This window comes from Ursus americanus, unplaced genomic scaffold, assembly GCF_024610735.1.
Source record: "Ursus americanus isolate L20-20 unplaced genomic scaffold, mUrsAme1.1.p SCAF_115, whole genome shotgun sequence".
Classification (NCBI taxonomy): domain Eukaryota; kingdom Metazoa; phylum Chordata; class Mammalia; order Carnivora; family Ursidae; genus Ursus; species Ursus americanus.
Window position 1 is genome coordinate 93,897 of NW_028273697.1, and position 5,396 is coordinate 99,292.

Genomic DNA, 5,396 nt, shown 5'->3' on the forward strand with positions numbered 1-5,396 from the left:
TCTTCCTCATCGTGATGTATAACTGTACGTAGCACAACTCAGAACAAATATATGACCCTGCCCTAAATGTTCCTTCCCTGGAGCACTCCCTTCTTTGTGAATATTGTGTCTCCCAGGCAGCTGTCCTTGACTTGGGTTTGAATAAAACTCTCTTCCTTCCTCTCTAAAATGTTTTAAAAGGTTCCTTCATTTAGTGTCGACAATAACACTCTGTTTTCAAGTGAAAAATAAATGTTCCTGGTTCACAACCGCGACAGAACAGAAGGCCGGCTTTTCCTTCCTTCCCTGTAGAACTAAGCATGTGTATATAGATTGCAGCACAAATGGGCTCACCCTAGAAGGATGTTTTGAAGGTCTGAGAAGCACTATCCACTCCATGGGTGAGACAAGAAGGCAAAGCTATTCCCGCTTGGAGCATTCCTTTTGGCGCTTAAAATTGCCTTGGATATGCATAAAAGCATTGCATTTCCTAAAGCCCAAGGCTGGAACAGTCTGAGAGCAGCTGACCTTGCCAGGAACCAGGCACACCCTTGCAGGAAGGGTTGGTGCAGAAGGGAAGGGGCAGGGCTCTGAGGGTGGTCTGCAGCTAGAGGGGTCTGCGAAAGGGGCCGTGTGTGTGTGTGTGTGTGTGTGTGTGTGTGTGTGTGTGTGTGTGTGTGTGTGTGTGTGTGATTGCAGCCCTGCCCATGATCCCCGTCATGCCTGCTCAGGGCGTTTAGCCAAGGAGGTGCCTCCTGGACCTCTGCACTCCCAGAGTTGTGAGTCATGGGGCCGGTTGCCTGGCATTCAAGGAGTTGGAAGCATCATACTCCCCAAGCAATCACCCCATGGGGGTGGAGCTACGTCTCTGTGTGCAGATCCGGAGCAGCCCAAGGACGCAGACCAGGAGCCAAGGAAGTGGAGTTTTGAGAGAGTGGACCTGTGGAGTTCCTGGCTGGGTGAATGCATGCTGTGTGGCCATAGGTGGGCTTTCTGGGAGTAGGGGCACCCCGGGTAAGAGGCAGGGTTCTGGAAGGGCATGTTGAGAGAGTTCATCATGGAGACTCAGTTTTCTTTCCTTTTTCCCTTGAAAGTCTCTTCTGCCTAGTCTCCGTCAACTGGCCATACACTCCAGACCCAGGAACTCCAGGGCACCCGCTCAGCAAAGCTTTTGTGGGATGGTTCGCAGACATTCCAGGGTTTCCCGTGTTCCCCAAGAAGAGCGAGAGAAAGGACCGCACAGTCCCCAACTTCAGTGCGGTGCCCCTGTCCCCCGACACAGTGCAGGTAATGGACCTTGAGCAGTTCCCCGAGTTCAGCAGGGTATTCCCTGTTCCCTCAGGCACAGGTGGGGCGCTAGGAAGGCCCAGAGCCGTTACCCAACTTCAGCATTGTGCTAGCTGTTTCCTGGGAATGGTGGCAATGGGCTGGGAGATAATTACTACTAAAAGACAAGTCTATGTTTCCCCTTCTCCCAGAAACCACAGCAGGTGTGCAGGCTTTAGGTCCGAGGAGCTGCTTCTCCCCATCTGACAACACTTCTCTGCTCTGGCTCCACGACACCCTACGTTCTGAACGTCTGCATCTGAGTCAGTGAGGCAGCTTGACACGGGATCCAGCATTCAGAGAAAGCGGCAGGTCCATTTGGAGAAATGTCATATCCACATCAGGACATGAACCCACCATCTCCTGGGTTTTTCTCTTTTCTCTAGTTGAGCCATGAAGTAAAACTTAAGTAATAGTTGTCAGCGTTCTGAATTTGGTGAAGGAGGTACTTAGTTTCTGAGCTTGGAGCACTTTGCAGGGGATCCCATTTTCTCTGTTCATTGACTGCTTATGAATGTATTTTGAACAGCTGTTTCCTAGAAACACTTTCATTAGAAAGGGAAGGTGAGGTTTACTCTTTGTCTATTTTTAAGATATACGTTTGACAGTGTTTATACAGTTGGGCCTAAGATATGGGTGAGTGGCCACCATTTAGTGTTAGATGGCCTTTTGTCGTCACATACAAATATGGATGATGTCTTTCCAATTGTCAAAGGTGATGTTTCATCACTGATTAGTCTTTTCATCCCAAGAGTTACAATGGGGGTCGAGGGAAAATTCAAAATTATTCAGAGCAGCATTTTGCTGTTTAAAATATATGCTGGTGTTGGGTAGTAAGGAGGGCACATATTGCATGGTGCACTGGGTGTTATATGCAACTAATGTATCATCGAAATTTACTGTACTGTATGGAGACTATAACATTATGTAATAAAAAACAATAAAAAAATAAAGGTAAACCTTGTGTAACTATACCAGATGTATCATCTCGATATTTTGAAGTGCCATATTCAATCTGCTGTTTCTTTGGTAGTGGAGTCAGAGGAGAGTCTTTGGGAATTCCTTTCGATAGAGGCATGGTGGTGGCTACAATTGGGTAGGCGACAGGGGCCCTGGGCTGAGTTCTGGAACTGCTTTCCTGATGCTGGGTGAGTCAGGTTATGCCAAAGAGTTTCTGTTTCTTCCCTATGAGATTGACAAAAACCGGCTTCCAACGGAAAAATCTTTCATAACGTGCAAACATGCTCACAAGTGCCTGTGCCAAGGTGAAGTAAATGCCATACACTGATCTGTAAGAGACCACAGTTTGCTAGCAGGAGATAAACCCGAACGAACACAGCATGGGACACTTGGGGCAGAAACGGCTTCCGAAGAAAAATAAGTTCTTGATGTGGAAAACCTATCCAAAGTGGTTGTAGCAAAGTAAACAGAATGCCACACACTTATGTGCAAGAAACAACATTCCCCAGGCATGGTCTAAGCCCAGACATCGTCACTGTGCTTTTGGTAGCATGAGGGAAACCCGAGCCGCACAGCCCTGACCCATTAGGTAAAAAGCCGGCTTCCAAAGGAAACAGTTTTCCTAAGGTGCAGACCCTCTCGCAAGTGGTTGTGGCAAGGTAAAGCAAATGCCATCCACTTCTCTGGAAGAAACCACAGTGCCCAGCCATGTTCTAAGCCCTAAAATCATCACTGGGCTTCTGGAAGCATGAGTGAAAACAGAGGAGCACAACACGGAGACCCATTTGAGAAAAACCGGCTTCCAACGGAAAAATCTTTCATAACGTGCAAACATGCTCACAACTGCCTGTGGCAAGGTGAAGTAAATGCCGTACACTGATCTGTAAGAGACCACAGGGCCCAGGCACCGACTGAGCCCTTCCCTCATCCCGGCGGGTTTGCAAGCAGGAGTTCAACCCCAACGAACACAGCCCGGAGACCCCTGGGGCAAAGACGGCTTCAGACGAACAATAGGTGCTTGCTGTGGAAAACCTATCCCAAGTGGGGGTAGCCAGGTCAACAAAATGCCTCACACCCAGGTGTAAGAAACAACATTGCCCAGGCATGGTCTAAGCCCCTCACCTCGTCCCTGTGCTTTGGGGAGCCGGAGGGACAGCCGAGGCCCACGGCCCTGAGACCCCTTTGCAAAAAGCCGGCTTCCCACGGATACAGTTTTCCTGAGGTGCAGACCCTATCCCAAGTGGTTGTGGCAAGGTAAAGCAAATGCCCTCCACTTCTCTGGAAGAAACCACAGTGCCCAGCCATGTTCTAAGCCCTCCCATCCTCCCTGGGCTTCTGGCAGCAGGAGTGAAAAGAGAGGAGCAGAGCACTGGGACCCGTTTGACAAAAACCGGCTTCCCACAGGAAAGTCTTTCTCCACGTGCAGACATGCTCCCAGGTGCCTGTGGTAAGGGGAAGGAAATGACATACACTGACCTGTAAGAGACCACAGTGCCCAGGCACAGTCTGAACCCTTCCCTCATCCCGGCGGTTTTGCTAGCAGGAGTTCAACCCCAACGAACACAGCCCGGAGACCCCTGGGGCAAAGACGGCTTCCGATGAACAATAGGTGCTTGCTGTGGAAAACCTATCCCACGTGGGGTAGCCAGGTCAACAAAATGCCTCACACCCAGTTGTAAGAAACAGCATTGCCCAGGCATGGTCTAAGCCCCTCATCTCGTCCCTGTGCTTTGGGGAGCCCGAGGGAGAGCCGAGGCCCACGGCCCTGAGACCCCTTTGCAAAAAGCCGGCTTCCCACGGAAACAGTTTTCCTGAGGTGCAGACCCTCTCACAAGTGGTTGTGGCAAGGTAAAGCAAATGCCCTCCACTTCTCTGGAAGAAACCACAGTGCCCAGACATGTTCTAAGCCCTCCCATCCTCCCTGGGCTTCTGGCAGCAGGAGTGAAAAGAGAGGAGCAGAGCACTGGGACCCGTTTGACAAAAACCGGCTTCCCACGGGAAAGTCTTTCTCCACGTGCAGACATGCTCCCAGGTGCCTGTGGCAAGGGGAAGGAAACGCCATACACTGACCTGGAAGAGACCACAGGGCCCAGGCACAGTCTGAACACTTCCCTCATCCCGGCGGTTTTGCTAGCAGGAGTTCAACCCCAACGAACACAGCCCGGAGACCCCTGGGGCAAAAACGGCTTCCGATGAACAATAGGTGCTTGCTGTGGAAAACCTATCCCAAGTGGGGGTAGCCAGCTCAACAAAATGCCACACACCCAGGTGTAAGAAACAACATTGCCCAGGTATGGTCTAAGCCGCTCACCTCGTCCCTGTGCTTTGGGGAGCCGGAGGGACACCCGAGCCCACGACCCTGAGACCCCTTTGCAAAAAGCCGGCTTCCCACGGAAACAGTTTTCCTGAGGTGCAGACCCTATCCCAAGTGGTTGTGTCAAGGTAAAGCAAATGCCCTCCACTTCTCTGGAAGAAACCACAGTGCCCAGCCATGTTCTAAGCCCTCCCATCCTCCCTGGGCTTCTGGCAGCAGGAGTGAAAAGAGAGGAGCAGAGCACTGGGACCCGTTGGACAAAAACCGGCTTCCCACGGGAAAGTCTTTCTCCACGTGCAGACATGCTCCCAGGTGCCTGTGGCAAGGGGAAGGAAATGCCATACACTGACCTGGAAGAGACCACAGGGCCCAGGCACTCTCTGAACCCTTCCCTCAACCCGGCGGTTTTGCTAGCAGGAGTTCAACCCCAACGAACACAGCCCGGAGACCCCTGGGGCAAAAACGGCTTCCGACGAACAATAGGTGCTTGCTGTGGAACACCTATCCCAAGTGGGGGTAGCCAGGTAAACTATGCCACACACCCAGGTGTAAGAAACAACATTGCCCAGGCATGGTCTAAGCACCTCACCTCGTCCCTGTGCTTTGGGGAGCCGGAGGGACACCCGAGTCCCTGGGCCCAGAGACCCCTTTGCAAAAAGCCAGCTTCCCACGGAAACAGATTTCCTGAGGTGCAGACCCTATCCCAAGTGGTTGTGGCAAGGTAAAGCAAATGCCCTCCAATTCTCTGGAAGAAACCACAGTGCCCAGCCATGTTCTAAGCCCTCCCATCCTCCCTGGGCTTCTGGCAGCAGGAGTG

The 5,396-nt window shown here is 51.5% G+C and overlaps 1 long non-coding RNA gene across 1 annotated transcript; it reads left to right on the top strand.

The window, feature by feature from the left end:
- Window positions 1-739: 739 nt before the first annotated feature.
- On the top strand, window positions 740-2,246 carry LOC148106702 (uncharacterized). The gene is made up of 3 exons (XR_015723611.1): window positions 740-963; window positions 1,074-1,266; window positions 1,458-2,246. It is a non-coding gene; the product is annotated as an uncharacterized LOC148106702 (long non-coding RNA).
- Window positions 2,247-5,396: the final 3,150 nt, after the last annotated feature.